General features: G+C 33.5%; 1 protein-coding gene and 1 long non-coding RNA gene across 4 annotated transcripts in view; one reads left to right on the top strand and one right to left on the bottom strand.

The window, feature by feature from the left end:
• The window catches only part of LOC118766770, a 19614-nt gene extending 14576 nt beyond the window's left edge, over positions 1-5038 (top strand). The window contains exons 2-3 of the long non-coding RNA XR_005002684.1: positions 2163-2165; positions 4881-5038. This is a non-coding gene — a long non-coding RNA (uncharacterized LOC118766770). The remainder of the gene's footprint in view (positions 1-2162; positions 2166-4880) is intronic.
• LOC115220891 (allatostatin-A receptor) overlaps positions 1-17500 on the bottom strand; it is a 356256-nt gene that overhangs the window by 246576 nt on the left and 92180 nt on the right. The window lies entirely within an intron of this gene.

The following is a 17500-nucleotide window of genomic DNA, read 5'->3' as shown; positions in this document are numbered from 1 at the left end:
CGAGTAACATGCAATACTGAAATATGGAAAATAAATGCAGATGACCATTGTATTTCATAATATAATAGCTGTTTCTATTCTGATAATATAAGCGTATAATTTCATTCCATTTATATTAGCTACTTCATCTCATATTTATCTTAAATACATCGTGATTATCAGTTCTTACTAAGGCATGAGCGAGGGTTTATTTATCTTGACTATATTTGACAGCTGAATATTCATAGCACTAAACTTTTCTACTATCGAACCCTAAATATAAAATGTACACTCTTCGATAAGTGAAGGAAAGTTACTGAAAAATTTGTCAAATACACAATGTTGTATATTAGATGTCATATTTCTTTAATACTTATTAGAAATGCATATACATATAGTGCATTCTCAATGATTTCTTTCTGTCGGAGTGTTACTACGTGACATGGCCATGGGAGATTATTATTTGAAACTGTAATCTAAAGATGAGTTATCGTAGTGCTTTACTACATATTGCTTCTATTATCTCTATTATATAACCGTACAATTTCCACGTAATACGCGTCTTCAGTTCTTGTCTCTAGCAAACATACTTCAAAAACATATTAAAAGTTGTAAATTTAACAATGAATAAATGGTACTTGGAATAGTTTTTTCTTTCTAATTTTCTCTTTGTGGAAAGAAATTTGGTACTGTTTAATGCAAAAGAACCACATATTCCCACATCATAATAGACTTAATATGAAAATCTTAACACGTTTTGGTGTTGACGTTTGCGATAATTACAGTAATAACAATTTCAGTTTGAATAAAGCGATGTTTATCTTGGAATAGTATTACAGAACTGAACAATCAACTTTTGACATTTGTTACAAAGATATTTTGCAAAGTAATGTGATTATATTGAAAACTTTGGCGCTGAATGTAATCACTTCACGTAGACAGACACAGACACACACACACAGATACACACACATTCATACACTCACATGCGCGTACAAATACTCATATTCATACATACGTACATACATATGTGTATGTACGCAATACACACACGTACGCGCGTATATATATATATATATTATATATATATATATATATATATATATATATAATATATATATATATATATATATATATATTATATATATATATATCAAAGGCATACAGACATGGCAGCCATTTGACCATATAGTAATTTGAACGTTATTTTTGCTTTTGATTTTATTTTTATAATGTAGCGACATAGCAATAATTACATATATGTATATATACATACATACATACAAACATACATACACACACACACATACATACATACATACATACATGCATACATACATATACATACATACATACACATACATACATACATACTCATACATACATACATACACACATACATACATACATACATACATACATACATACATACATACATACATACATACATATATAACAGCATTGTGAGAGATAAGTATATTCTCTCTAAAAGAAAATAATTATGTTTGAAATGGGATTTTTCTGTGTATATATCAACATAACTATAATTTAGCGTTATATATATCGTATGGCCTTATGAACTATGGACGCTGTATTAATATTCACCACTATTTCACTACTCTCCCGCTGTATATCTTAACGTCTGTTTGTCTGTTTGTCTGTCTGTCTTCCGTCTATCTGTATGTCTCTCTCTCTCACTTCCATCGATTCTAATTTCAAATCCTAAATATGTTGAGATCACCATTTCCCATATACATAGAATAAATCAGCATGATATTAATGTGTTGATTTACTCAATTATGATTCCATAGTTTACAAATATTTGTGTAAATCTTATGGTCAGAACTTTTGGGAAAGAAAACTTCCTTAGCTTCACTGTGAATAGTCGTGAAGAATTCTAGCAACGTTTTCATATCAGGTGTATTACTCGACTATATCTTTAATCATCAGCAAGAAAGTTCTTTTTGAATTTAATCTTTCTGTCATCCGCAGCTAATGAGTGAGCATAACCGTAAAATACATATTTCTTTACTACCCACAAGGGGGCTAAACACAGAGGAGACAAACAAGGACACACAGGCAGATTAAGTCGATTATATCGACCTCAGTGCGTAACTGGTACTTGATTTATCGACCCCAAAATGATGAAAGGCAAAGTCGACCACGGCGGAATTTGCACTCAGAACGTAATGGCAGACGAGATACCGTTGAGCATTTCGCCCGGCGTGCTAACGATTCTCTAGCGCTATAGTAAACGTGGTTCGATGATGCTGATGTGCTTCCTTACAGACATCTTTGTTGATGAGATGTTGTTCGGTAAAATCCTAAATACTTACGTTTCTTGCCTATAATGTTTACTTAACGAAAGTGGCTAGCTGCCCGAAATTTTCCGTAAGTCTGTCAATATATGTCTGGAGAGAGTAAATACAATAACTGCAGTAAATTTGGGGATTTTTCATTCCGTTTCATTGTTGTTTATCTGTCACCCCATATGGTAATTTTTCATATGTAATTGTTGGTTAACGTAGATAGGGAATAATTGGTTGAATTTTCTTTTTGTTAAGATTTCTTTCAATTTTTTGCATTCATCCTCCAGTTCCGTTTATTCATATTCAATTACAGCTCACTCAATATAAGAACATTTTCGTTCAAGTTTTTGTTGTTATCACATCCATCATCATCCATATTGTTTACGATTCTTTCGAGAGAAGTATTCAGTAATCTCGTCAATCTGGCATTTGATTTTGATTCTGATAGATTTGAATGACGACAGACATGTTTTTTCCTGAACGAAATTTTTGTGGTTTTGGCCCTGAAGTTAATGTAGTCGGTTCATTTTAGAACCCAGTTATGGTTCAGCCTATGAGCGATGAAATTTCTGTCGATACTTTCGCGATTTGCGATTGCTGTTCCTAGTCTTGTATATATTTACTAACAAAAAATATTTACTAACAAAACATTGTGCTCCAATAACTATTGGTATGAATATTAATTTATAGTCTGGATATATAAGGTGCAGGTTTCGAAGCAGTTGTCCATATGTATGCATGTATGTATGTATGTATGTATGTATGTATTTATGTATGTATGTATGTATGTATGTATGTATGTATGTATGTGTATTTATGTATGTATGTGTATGTATATATGTATGTATTCATGTATTTATGTGTGTGTTTGTATAGTCATATATTGGCCTATATATGAATATTTTCCAATAACATTTCGTATGTATATGTTTTTGTGGTTAGTATATCACCAATGTTATTGAAAAACAATTTACCCGCTGACTGTTATGGCCACCGTAAATAACCACTCCATGAAAATGTCTGTTTTTCTTTTCATTCCTTCTTGATTTGCATCTCTCAATGCTTTTTGCATTTATTCACTCATAGTCTTATTTCACACACACACTCTCTCTCTCTCAAACTCACTTCGTTATCTCTCTCCAGCCTGTCCTCTCTCTCCCACCATATTATCCCACACATGCGCATGAACAATTTAAACGCAATTTCCTTAATTTTTCCTATCTACTCCTATAACTGTGTTCTCTGCACACAAAAGTCTTCGTCTAAAGACGTTCTACATAAGAAAAGGAATTTCTTCGGTAGGTTAATCGCTGTTCTTCAAAGGACATACAAAATTAAGAGATTGACAGTAAGAATGAAGATAGAATTTGCTGACGTAGCCTGTACTACTCACTGGGGATTCTCAGCCAAACTGATACGTACAAACACTAATTACAAACGTATACACGTGCTCATACAAATATATACACGTTTATTGGCGCAAGCACATGATAGAGTATATGTGTATGCATTGGCACCAAAATAAAACTAAGATTCTTATTATCCTTTTTTGATATATTTTCAGAAAGATCTGCTATTATCTGTCAGTTCAACATACATGTCGCAGATTATATGTGTTTCGAAGCTAAGTGTATGTTTCTTTCCTCTGACGTCTAATGGTTTCATAATATGACAAAATAACGACTTTTCGTTTTTCGTACAACTCAATATTAGACAGTTGTACTTCAAGCCATATAGGAAACGCGTTTATATATATATATATATATATATATATATATATATATATATATATTAATGTCAAGAATCTGTTACATGCGAATACGTAATCCATGTTTTCTTGCTAACTTTCATTGCTTCTAGTAAAACACTATCCATTATACAATAAATCTTCGATCGCCATTTGGCATGAAAGCTATAATCGTTTTTGTTCATTCATCTTCTTTTTCTCATTCATCATATATCCTGTAATAAAATGTGATTAATTCCATCGCTTTGGGGGTAATTTTGGTCATGTGCAAAATGTTTCCATCTCATATCTCAATTTTAATAAATTATTAGCAAAGCTATTAATGACATTGATGTCAAATGCGAATATTTAAACATTATATGCTTCATTACTTTGAAGTGGGCAATTTCAATTTTACTTCCTGATGTTATCCGAATATTCTATTGCAATTGAAGACTAGATCACATATATTCTTGTAATATGTAACTATAGGCTATGTAAACCATGCATTTCCTTAATGATACTACGGCTGGTTAAATTACGTTTTGCTTATTCCGTTATTGAGTTTCCTTTAGTAATATATATGCCCAACTTACTATTATTATTAATTTTTTTTCGGGTTTCGTCTTCTGCTAAAGTCTTTCAACGCAGTACCAAACTACGTAACGTGTTAAATCTACCACCAAAACATCCTGTTGGGGATATTTTTTGTTTTATTTATGCGCGCTTTTCAAGCCTAGTCAGGCTCATGTGCCCGGTTTCCTAGTTTCTGTGGCGTATGTGTCCCCCCGCCAGCTGGACGGGATGCCAGTCCATCGCAGCGTTACTCAAGAAACATGAAGAAAGAGAGAGAGAGAGAGAGAGAGAGAGAGAAAGATGGGACGAAAGAGTGCAACAGGAGTCACCACCACACCGTGCCGTTGCCTTGTGGAGTTTTAGGTGTTTTCACTCAATAAACATACACAACGCCCGGTCTGGGGAATCGAATCCGTGATCCTTCGATCACGAGTCCGCTGCCCTTACCACTGGGCCACTGCGCCTCCACTTGGTGATATATAAACTCAGAAAGAAAAGTACCTGGAAATATACCGCAGGGCGTTCAATTCCAGATTCTTATAGATTCAGCAACCTGTCATCGGGAACTGGTGACCCAGAAGGAATAAAGTGCAAAGTTGACGTCTGCAGGATTTGAGTTCAAAGGGTTTATCACAATGAATGGGACAGAAAGCAGAACACCAAAACAAAATACTTCACATACTTAAGACGCTCTATAGTGTGATAAGAGAACGCAATGTATCAATCGCAATTAAACCGCAAAGAGCTATCACTGTTGCTCCTTTTCTATCTCCATCGCATCTTCCGCTCTCACCTCCTCCTCCTACTACTACTACTGCTACTACCACCACCACCACCACCACCACCACCACTACTACTACTACTGCCACCACTGATGCTGCTGCTGCTACCGCTTCTGCTGCTACTACTACTACTACTACTACTACTACTATTACTACTACTACTACTACTACTACTACTACTACTACTACTACTACTACTACTACATTAGCAGCGTCAGTTCAGGCAGCAACAATACCAGCGACAACAACAGCAGCAGCAACAACATCATTGATGATGATAAAAAATGCTTAACAAGGTCGGTACGTAAATTAGCCACATATACGTAGCACTACATTAGCAAATATTGCAGATATAACTCTGTCCATTCAAGAGTGATTTCCCATTAACTGTACTAGTTAGTAGAGGGCAGTGTTGTGTTATCATAGTGTATTTCCTAGTGTATTGCAAGAATGTGTCTGAAGTGTTCTATGTATATTGTTGGATAGTGCGAAAGAAACTGAATACGTATGAATATAGAAAGATTGAAGAACATTTGTCATTCTATGATCTTATGAGATCCATTATAAAGAATCATGCTACGAAACACTTCAAAAACAGTGTGCTATAATTCATCGACCGTTGTTGGCTTTAACATTTGAAGTACGTATGAGTGTGAAATATGTTTACATACACACAATACAATGTATAGTCTGTGAAGAATATATACTGAACTGGTGCGCCATTACTTAGACTACATTGTATACTGTTTTGTGAAGGATAAATGTATATATCGATAAATACTCAGGCAACAAAAGCTAGAGGGCTGACATTCAGTCATTAATTAATTCAATAAATGTACATGGATCCAAGTTATTGACTGTTAACTTCTGGGAATTTATGAGATATTAATCAAATTAGGCATATTTGCTGATCTTAAATGAAACGAAAACTTCCACCGTCATGTGAACGGTATATTCAATTTCCGGACCATATTACCTATTTTATTGATAACTTGCATTAAACATTAGAGCGTTATATATTAATACGTGCTAATCAAGTGGATTCCGATAGTAAATATTACTAATGAAATATTGTTGTCTAAGTCAATGGCTGACGCTACCGTTAGTTTACATTTAACATTCCTAGCTCTTACAGTGAAGCACATCATACATCATTGTTATATATTAAATTCTTCCTTGTACATGAGGCTAAATATTGAAATATAAGATGGATGAAGCAAGCATCAGTGGGGACAATACAATGCTATTACATCATATATATAAGTTATTTACTGCAAATCATGCTTTGAAGCAATGCTAATATTTGAATTATGAAAGTGCCGACTTTAACATTGACCTCAGAATAGTTCCGATGAATATTTTGAAGGCTTGGATGCAGAAAGTATCATTCAATAGTTTTGATCTCAGAAATCAGGCTGGGTATGATAAATGTAGAACAGTAAAGTTTCCGAAGTTCTACATTTTACTGCCACCTCCTTTCAGCAATCTTTGCCCTAATGTTATGAGGGCTTGTAGAATGAATTCATACGTCTATAACCAAGCCTTTGCAATACCAGACAGTAGTTATTTCTACATAATACTGACATAATGCTGTTTTAAAAAGCTTAAAACCAGTTAAATAGGGTGACGGCCAATTTTCCGACGATTCTGCGATTTGTATCGCAAAGTTTTTTTGTTTGTTTTTACCTGAATATATGCTTAATTCTCTACTACCCTGTTAACTTAATTGTAAGTGAATATTTTGAATATACTTTCGACTTTTAACATCGAATTAATCGGAATCCGTTCAGATTAAACAGGTCCAATAATTTCAATACATGTCCGTCGTCGATTTCGGCTTCTGATAAATGTAAGTTTATGTGATACATTACTTAATTTATATATATACAATGTCAATGGCTTGAAGAGAAATGGTGGAAACAAGTTGGCTTACAAGAACTGTGTAATCACAGGTTGCATCTATATTTTTTCGGCGTTTTATATTTGTTTTAATTTAATCTGTATTTATGAATGAAATGCATATAAAAATGTACTAGTCAACATGTGTCAATGAAATGATGCACTTCACGGCCGAGACGTGATTCTTTGGGTTTTAGTACTTAGTATTGGTGCAATAAGGACTACATTTCTTCCATTTCTACGCACACTTGTGATAAATACTTAACTATTTTAATCCTACAACAATAGAAGTTACATTACATATAATATACTTTATATCAATGTCATTTCTCTGGTCAAATTATTCTCCCAGTGAAAAATCGAACATTTTTGTTGTATTTGCCTCTGAAATACTTCCATTACCTCCGATATCGAAGAAGTTATTTTCGTTTTCTATGCTTCACTTAAAATGAATCTTACATAAGAATCTCATTAGAACTTTGTTAATTACGATTAATGATTTTCTTTACACTTTAACTATTGAGAAAATTGAGTTTATTTTTAAATTCATTTCGCAAGTGCCTATTCTGTTGACTGAAGATTTTGCAAAGTTTTAATTCTCCAGAAAATTCAGTAAAGAAATGTCTGTAATTCTGTAGTTTCAGCATGTTTTAGAGGTCTATCATTGTCTATAGATTACATAGTTGGCAACAACCTTTACTTTAATTAATTCTAGGTGAGATGTTCAAAGTTAGTTCTAAATCGATTTTCTTACGCTTCAGTACCTTTTAACTGAAACAATTAATACATTTCATGTTGTTTAACAATTATAACAACTGATCAGCCATTACAACATTTTAAGGAGAATTGCGCAGCGAAATCGCTACGCTCTCATCCTATATTCATTTTCGAAATTTCAGCTGCATTATTTGCTTTTTTAGTCACAAAACAATTTTTTTTTTTACTGAGAAATACATTGGAGTCAATAAAATTCAATGCATTACTCCAGAGTTTTTAATCAACATATTATGTAGTCTGAAAAGAAGTAGGTAACCTGATATATTATCATTACTTCCTATGGTGGAGCGGCTGAGCATTCACACTAGATGTTTTTAATTAGTTACATAACGATGAAACTGAAAATTATTTTCAATTTGGGTTCAATAGTCAATATTCGTTCAATGCGTTTATTGTAAGGCAGAAGGCTACAAAAGCTAATTGTCAATTTGTTACTTTTAACCGATAACGTTTTACGTGATGAACTCAATACCGAAACCTGGTCCTTGAGTGATCTTTAGCAAAGAAGAATATTCTGCAGTCATTCGGACCAAACTGTTAAGTTCCTCTTAATATAATATTTCCCCTTACTGATCGTCTGCAAGAATACTTTTCTGGCTCGCCAACCACTGAAACAAAATATCCCGTATTTAATTTTGATTTGAATATCGGATTGGATATGACATTGTCTGTCTTTATTCATAATTCATAGACATCTGAATCGCGATTTATTTAAGTTATCGGGAAAGCAACGTCAAATACATAAATATATGGGATTTAAGTAACAATCTTTGGGTTTTTAACACTATAGCGGAACATTATTGTAACTGATATTCGGAAATTATTTCCGTCACAAGAAAACTATTAAGTTTACGTCAGTTAATTGCCTTATATTCCATAAAACTCTCAATACATTTTAATTAACTATCTAATTTAATTTTTCACTTTTAGTTAGCAAGTGATTTTTTAACTTATTCACGTTGAGGTTGATTTGAATAAATAGTTGGAGGTGACAGAATCCATAGGTTTAACAATTAGTTAATTGATGCATTGATTCTATTCCCCGAACTCGGTCATTGTGCAGAATAACTTGCAAATACTTTTTCACAAAATGAAGCTTTAAAAATAGACAGATAATTCAAACTAAATAGTCACTGTCAATTCAATGGACATCTTAAACAATCGGAAGCAAGTCAATGAGAAGCAATTCATAAATGGTGTGCTGATTTTTTCTTGTAAAACAACTTTCTTCATATAGTTTTTCTGACGATATTTCATTACCACATTAATAGTTTTACGAAAATCATTTCTTCAATAACTTTTAGTATCGCTCTCAGATATACGTCGGCTATATATATATATATATATATATATATATATATATATATATATATATATATATATATATATATATAATATATATATATATATATATATTATATATATATATATCTGTGTGCGTGTTGGATGTATATATATATATATATATATATATAATATATATATATATTATATATATATATATATATATATATATACTGCACAAGCATAATATATACGGAAATTTGTCGTATAAGATATACACAACATTTCTACCATCGAATCTTATCACTCTAGATCGCATGACATCTTGAGAATATAATATTTTCAACTGGCAACAACCACGCCGCAGATCTATCACAGTGGATGTTATAACGCCTCTGCATAAGGCTTAGTGTGATAATACAATTTTGCATTCCATATTTAGATGTGTTGAACAGTATCAATTATGCAACATTTAATGTGACCTTGGAAACAGCAAATCAATTTAAGTGAGGAAACATCATGTATGTTAATTAGCATAATACAATTTTTCTTGGATTTTAATTTCTATTTATTCTATTTTTGTGTATTAATTTGAATATATCGGCCATTCGAATAAAGTTGTAGTGCTTCGTATTTCCATTTCTGATGTCGTTCGTTCCAAATATATGCTGAGATCATAGCTGAGCACATAAATAGTCAAATCGTAGATGTTGTGAGTCAGCAAGGAAATATCATCCATGTCTTGCACAAATTATATACTATTGCATAAAATAAAGAAAACATACATATGTGGACCATATCATCGACAGTAAAAATAACAGACAACAACGATAACATAATACGAAAGGTAGGATCACAAAGCACTAATTTTACAATAATATAACGATAATATTAATGTATTATTAAAGAGCATCCTGTGATTTTGTAATTCATATAGGGGAGATAATATCTCGGATCACTTTATGACTATAAAAGTATTGATCTAAAACATTATAATCAGCATACTTTCCTTCAATCTCTGCATATTTTGTAAATAGTTGGGGCGAGGCAATTGTACAGTATCACGGTAACATAGTTGTTTAAAATAATGTTCGGTCTAAAAGTTGAATGATATTGCGTTATTCTCCCAGCTAAAGTTTGCCGAATGAATATTTACGTCTTCCAACATTAAATTAATAGGAATCCTTTCAGATTTATACAGATCCAATAATTTCTCTACATGGTATCCATCGATTTCTGTCTCTGATAAATGCAAGTTTATGTGATACTTCACTTAATTTCTATATACAGTGCCAGTGGTGTGAAGTGAAATATTGAAGGCGAGTTGTCTCACAACATTCAGGGCAATCCCAGTCTGCATCTATATTTCTTGGGCGTTTTATTTTTGTTTTAATTTAATTTGTATTTATGCGTGGAATACATATAAATTTCGCTGGTGACTATGTACCCTACATACACATCTACACTTATGAATACATACACACTTACCAACACAGACACACACTTGCACACTCACACACAAATCTAATTCTACAGAGCTGCCTAATGTTTTTATTATTATTATATAATATACATACATATGTATATATATATATATATTTGTATATATATACATACACAAACACACACACACACATATATATATAATACAAATATATGTATATATACAATACATGCATATATGTGTTTGTGATTGTGTGTGTTTATGTGTGTGCATGCGTGTCTTAGTGTCTTGACGAATTTTTTGCAATCCCCCCCTCTATTGTTAGCAATACTGCTTCAGTTTTCGACACTCGAGTAAGGGTTTGGAATATGATTTATCTAGGCGAATGAAACCTGCAATAAAATGATTGATGGTGAAATAGCAACCGGTTTATATTGTGTGAGGGACTAAGGTGAACAGATATGCTGCAATAATATCCTAACAGAAAATATACTTAGAACACTGGTTATATGCAAAACTCAACTTCGTTTTATTATAACCATTCTATGAAAGCGGGATTGGGAGATATATCAGTTATGCAAGGAAATATAATATCAGCCATTTTGTTTTATATGTTATTTAGTCATTATATGAAAATAAAAACAGGTTTCTACATTTTTTGTTTAAATATTCATGAAGCAAGTGGCTCAACCAATAGTTAGTATAATAGCAGGGATCTTGTTTTCCTCACCAAGGTTTTTGGAACATCTTTGTTGAACAGATAATGGTGAAAGCTTCGTATGCTTTGCAAGAACGTGTTAAAGAAGGTGTTATGGAAACCAGTTTTGATATTGATTTAGTAGAAGAAATTAGTGAATGATAAGAGAAACTACAAGTCTTGATACAGCTCTAAGGAGATTAGGAATAGAAATAACAGCAGCAAAAAAAAAAAAACGAATGTAAGGTAAACTAGGACGAGAACGAGAATTAATCTTTTCGGTTGAAATAGCAGAAGAAATGGTATAAACCTGTTGATGTAGTTAATTATTTAGCAAACATAATAAGACAAATAACATGCAATTTACAGCGGCTATAATGGATTAAGCAAAATGAGACATCTTGTAAAATTTGAATGTACATAAGTGTGCTTTTAAGATGAAGATTTCGTTTAGTTGAACTATAATAAATTCAACTGGAAATTTAGCGTTTAATCACGCAGATCAGAAACAGAAAGCGATAAAAAGATCACAGCACTTTGCTAAAATGTTATATCATATTTCGCATATCGAAAATAAAATCCGAAAGTGATGAGGAAGAAATTAAATCCACTAAGAACAGTAGAAACACATTTGTCATTTTTCAAAGACAGTAATGAAGTTGTTCAGCTTTTTTTTATATGACATCATGACAGCCAACTTCTAAAGATTATCGAACTAATGAATGAAGCTCAAAATGTTCGATCGAAATGCTTGAAATAATCACCTGATTCCCATAAAATCACAACTGTCTTTTAAAAAATAGACATGACAAATAATGAAGTCATTTGATCACTACACATGGAAAGAGACAATATGGTCACAGCTAAAATACACTTGAACACAGATCTGGTGACGCAGATCCAAATTTAACTGGAGAAACAAATATATCGTGCAGATACAATTCTTTCCTAAAAGGAGTATAGGAAAAACATTGTGGCATATGAAATGGAAAGATATTGCTTCGCTTGATGTGTAAATATAACATCTTTAAGCTAAAGACTCTGAGGTACAAATACAGAGAGAGAGAGAGAGGCATCTATGGACATCTTTATATGTGTGTTTTTGTATCTGTATATGTGCGTCTGTGCATGTGTGCATGGATGCGTGTGTGCGTTTATGTGTGTTTTTGTCTTTGTGTCGGTATTTGTGCCTCTACCTCTTGAAAACCACTGTTGGTGTATTTTGCTGAGACCGACTAAAGTCTAGGATTTTAATCCTGGTATATAATCATGGTATATAATCATGCATTCAGCGAAGAATTCTTGAAGGCGATGCCCCAACATGGCCGCAGCTTAATGACTGAAACAGAATATAAAAGATAAGAGATATGTGCGTGTGTGGGAGGTGTATGTGGATGTTTGTATTCAGCTGTATTCTATTCTATATCACCACAAATATACTTAGCCTTGCGTGTGCCAAACACCAAATAGTATTTGCATACCGTGTACAATCTCTTGAACACACAACATTTGTTTATACTCAGTAAGCGATTCTCCAATTCGTAACGTGAAGCAAAGTAATACACCGAATTTTTTACTCAATAAAGCCCTTCGATACTCAATCACATTCCAGGACATGTTCTAGATAAATCCTACATGCTCATTCAAACACATGCCACCTCGAAAAACTAAATCGGCTGCCAAATACTGATGACTGCGACCAAACGTGTTGTCTTACTAACGGCAGAAACTGATTTTCTTTTGAAGGGCCCCAAATAATTTTTTTCCAAAAATTCTTATGAAACTATCACCACCTGTACTGACTTTTTGTAGTTCACTTAAGCAAGCATTAGCCTGCTTACATTCATTTTCCTTACATTCATGTGGATACAAGTTACGTGTTGCTTCTGTTACATTACAGCGATATGTTGTGTGGGAAGACTGACTATAAAACAGAGGACCTGGACTAGATTCCTTGGTTACTCGCTCTCTCTGTATACATACATACATATACATATATATATATATATATATATATATGCATGTATATGTATATTCTTTTATTCCTTTATTTTTTTCAGTCATTTGAGTGTGGCCATGCTGGAGCATCGCCTTAAAGTGTTTTAGTCGAAGAAATCGACCCCACGACATATTCTTTGTGAGCCTATTACTTATTCTATCGTTTTTTTGCCAATCTGAAACACTAAGTTACAGGGACATAAACAGGATCGCTGTCAAATGATGATGGAGAGGAGGCGAAAAACGCAAACATACATGAATGTATACATACATGCATACATGCATTCATATATATATATACGACGGGTTTCTTCCAGTTTCGGACTACCAAATCTACACATAAGGCTTTGGTCGGCCCTAGGTGCCATGCAGCGGAACTGAATCTGGAACCATGTGCCTGGGAAGGAAGTTTCATACTACACAGCCACGCCTACATATATATATATATAATATATATATATATATAATATATATATATATATATATATATATATATGTATGTATGTATGTATATATATAAGCGCTTCATTAGGTGGAGAGAAAAGATATAAAAGCGAACGTGTTACCCAGATATTAAACAGCATCTTTTCAACAAGTACGAATCATTTGAAAATAACATATGGCAAGTAATTAAAGTTACAAAATTCCTTGAAGCAATATGAAATGTGTATGGAATATTCCACTGATAGTTTTGTTTCTTCAATAATAAATAAAAGCAAATACGTGAAATTTATTAGAATTTATGATATGGAGACGGAAATGACCACAGGCATAAACGAATATTAGCATGTATCAATAAATTTGTATCTTCCTGGACGTATTTCACGCTGCTCTCCATATAGTTTTTTGGGTGTAACGTTATTGATAGGAGGTCAGAGGTTTTAGCTGGTTATTGATATTTTTGCTCTAATCAGGTTCATTATATTTCTGGTGCCATTTTATATACGAGCTGAGTTGAGAATTGGAGATGAGCTAATTTGTTAACGATCATTCGTCTGCTCAAATACGTGAGTTTTACTGAAAGTAATACAAAAGTAGGTCTAATTAATTATTAACCGGCGTAGGTCACTGAAATTGCATGTTTGATCGAATATTACTTCCTGTTTAGTAACTAATCTTTCTTACTTCTTCGTTGTCAGCAGATGAAGGGTTCCATGCAGAACAAGCATACCATCATTGAGTTCTTGACGAAGTTGGAGTGATACACGGGTTATTCCACAACCGCAGAAAGCTTCTCTACTATTATAGAGATAATATTCTTCACAAGAGCAATGTGCACAGATAAATGAAGAAATTTAGCAACCAATGAGAGGAACTGCCATCAAGAGGACAGATGAGTTATATTCTATGACCTTGCTGCAGGACCTGACGTTGGTAACAACGCATTACAGAAAGTAGAGGAACACATTCAGTATAAGACGGTGTGTACAAATTGGGTACCTCAACCAATGTTACAACAGACTTGAAGGCGAGAAAGGTGGTAATCATCTACAATCTACTAGAAGTGCCTGAAACCAATGAAGACACCGTGCTCTTTCCGATATTGGGATATAAAATAGATTGGTGGTCATGTCTACGTTATCCTGAAACGAAGGGATTGCGTCACCCTCATTCGCCAAAGGTGAAAGATTTCGAGATCCACTGGTTGGTGCAAAAATGACATGGTAATTTTCTTTTGAGATTGACAAGGGTTTAATTTTCCATGAGTACTATGAAGAGCAATGATTACATTGAAACATTAGAGAAGCTATCAGGAGGAAGAAACCAAACAAGAATCTGAACACGATCCAAATTCAGGAGCACAATATGCAACTACACACATCTCCAGCAACTGATCAGGCAATCGGCATATCTGATTGTCATATCTAAGTGTTTTACCCATCAGTTTATAGCATCCGCCAAAATCTAGGTTTGAAACATTGAGGACAACAGCGCACATCGGAGTCTACTGAAGCTGGAACTGGAGGTCGGGCACACCAATGGGACATTGAATCACAGTTTTTGTGGTCTATGTTGAGTTGTGTCTCTACATGCAGGGAAAGCCATTCGCCCATTAATACAACCTGAAGGACATATGTCACGCCGCTGCAATATTTAAGTGAGAACTGTCGGAATTCGTTATTCGTGCTGTGTTTTTAACGGTAGGTGCATGCGCGTGTGTGCGTGTGAGTCCCCACGCGTATGTGAGTGTGTGAGGATGTGTATGTATGCAAGAGTGCGTGTCTGTTTCTGTGAGTGGCCCTGTGCTTGTCATTTAATTTGCTTTTTTTGCTTTTATTGATTAGCCGTTTCTTTGGTTTATACGTTGTGATCTGGTATTTGTATTTTGTTCGAATCCTTGGTTGGTGTGTCATTTATTTCTTCAGAATTTTGTGAGTGAATTGTTTACGGGCCTTGTTTTCTTCGCGTGTCTGTGAGCGCGTGCACGTGTGTGTAAGGTTGTGAAGAGATGTTTTTGTCAAAGGTTATGACTATCCCTAAAGAATAGTACGTTTCACGGTTGAGCGATATAGGATACAGAACATATCCTTTGTATTATAAGAGAAATGTATCTGAATTTACTTCAGAACGGAAAAAATAACTCACAACGCCAAGGTAAATCTTTGCAAATCACGATGAATCCCATGGCATTTTAATACTGAAGTCTTTACCTGAAGAGTGGTTCTCAGCCGATACGTTTAAGACCACCTAACGAATTTAGGGAAAACAGTTAGAGGAGTAAAAGTCAAATATCTCCCTCAGAAGGTTTCCGATTTTATTCACAGGTCAATGCTTGCAGTAATATAATAGAAAATAATGAACTGCTGGAAACTAATTGACTATGACTGAAAGCAGTCGGCCGCACTTGGTCATTTGATTTGGCCGCCTAATATTTCTCAAATTACAGACATATTTGATTAATTATTTACTCATTGTTTTCTTATTGGGGAGGAGAAGTGTTTCGAGAATAGTTATTTAGCTTCAGAAATGCCAGTCCATGAAAGTATTGGTAGTTTTATTGTTAAAACGTAAACACCTTAGTGAGGATATAAGATAGCAACATTGCTGAATACCTGATATGTTCTTTTAAAAATATATCTCGTAAAAATAACAGGTATTTTAGAGTTATGGATCTAGGGAAATATCACGTTTCACTAAATGCTGATCATTTGCATCGATAGTGTTAGATAATATATAAATGATATGATATTTAACAAGTTAATGAATATGTCTATTAATTTCCAATAATAGCAAATATAGAGTTATGGGGGGGGAAAATATTGAGTTATAGGGATTTGAATTAACGCAAGTATATAGGTGTTTTCGATTAATGCAAAAGACGACCGGTAAAGCAAACAAGCCCTCATCAGAGAATTATGAAATCATATCTTAGAATAGCAAAGTGTAATCTAACAGTGCTTATATGAACTATTTTTTTCTTTTTTCTTTCATATGGTAATGGATGGTAAATTCTTTAGGGCAGTTTGTTAAATAATTTGCGAGATTTTGTTACGTCCTTTTATCCTTTTAAATTCTACTTTCAATCTCTGCCAGAGCAGACATTTCTTTTTTTCTCCTTTTATCAGTAGCTTAATTACAGGACGCATACACTAGTTTCTAGTTTCTAACAATACTCGTATTAGATAGTAATATTGTACATAAACTAATACAAAACTTTTGCGTGTACATAGAGAAAACTGATTGTATATACTTTTTTCCCTTCTACTGCAGCGCAATATGTTTATTTACGGTATGATGAATGCTTAGGTTCAAAAGTATTATAATTTTCAAGCTAAGCTATATTCTTTGCAGCAATGTGATACAAAATATATTCAGGCTTTATTATGGCAATATCTCTGCATGTCTATGTATATTAGATTCGATACAAAGTACCGATATTCCGCATGAGAAATTAACAATAGGAAACAATTATCACTCTTGAGCTGTACGCATTGGATCAATACTTAATATTCGCAGGAATATTCTAACTTCGTGGAAACAGCCGCCAGGCCGTGGCAAATTCGGATGATGAAATCAGAGTGAACATTT

This window comes from Octopus sinensis, linkage group LG17 (assembly GCF_006345805.1).
Source record: "Octopus sinensis linkage group LG17, ASM634580v1, whole genome shotgun sequence".
Lineage (NCBI taxonomy): Eukaryota > Metazoa > Mollusca > Cephalopoda > Octopoda > Octopodidae > Octopus > Octopus sinensis.
This window is presented reverse-complemented; position numbering and strand designations above follow the sequence as displayed.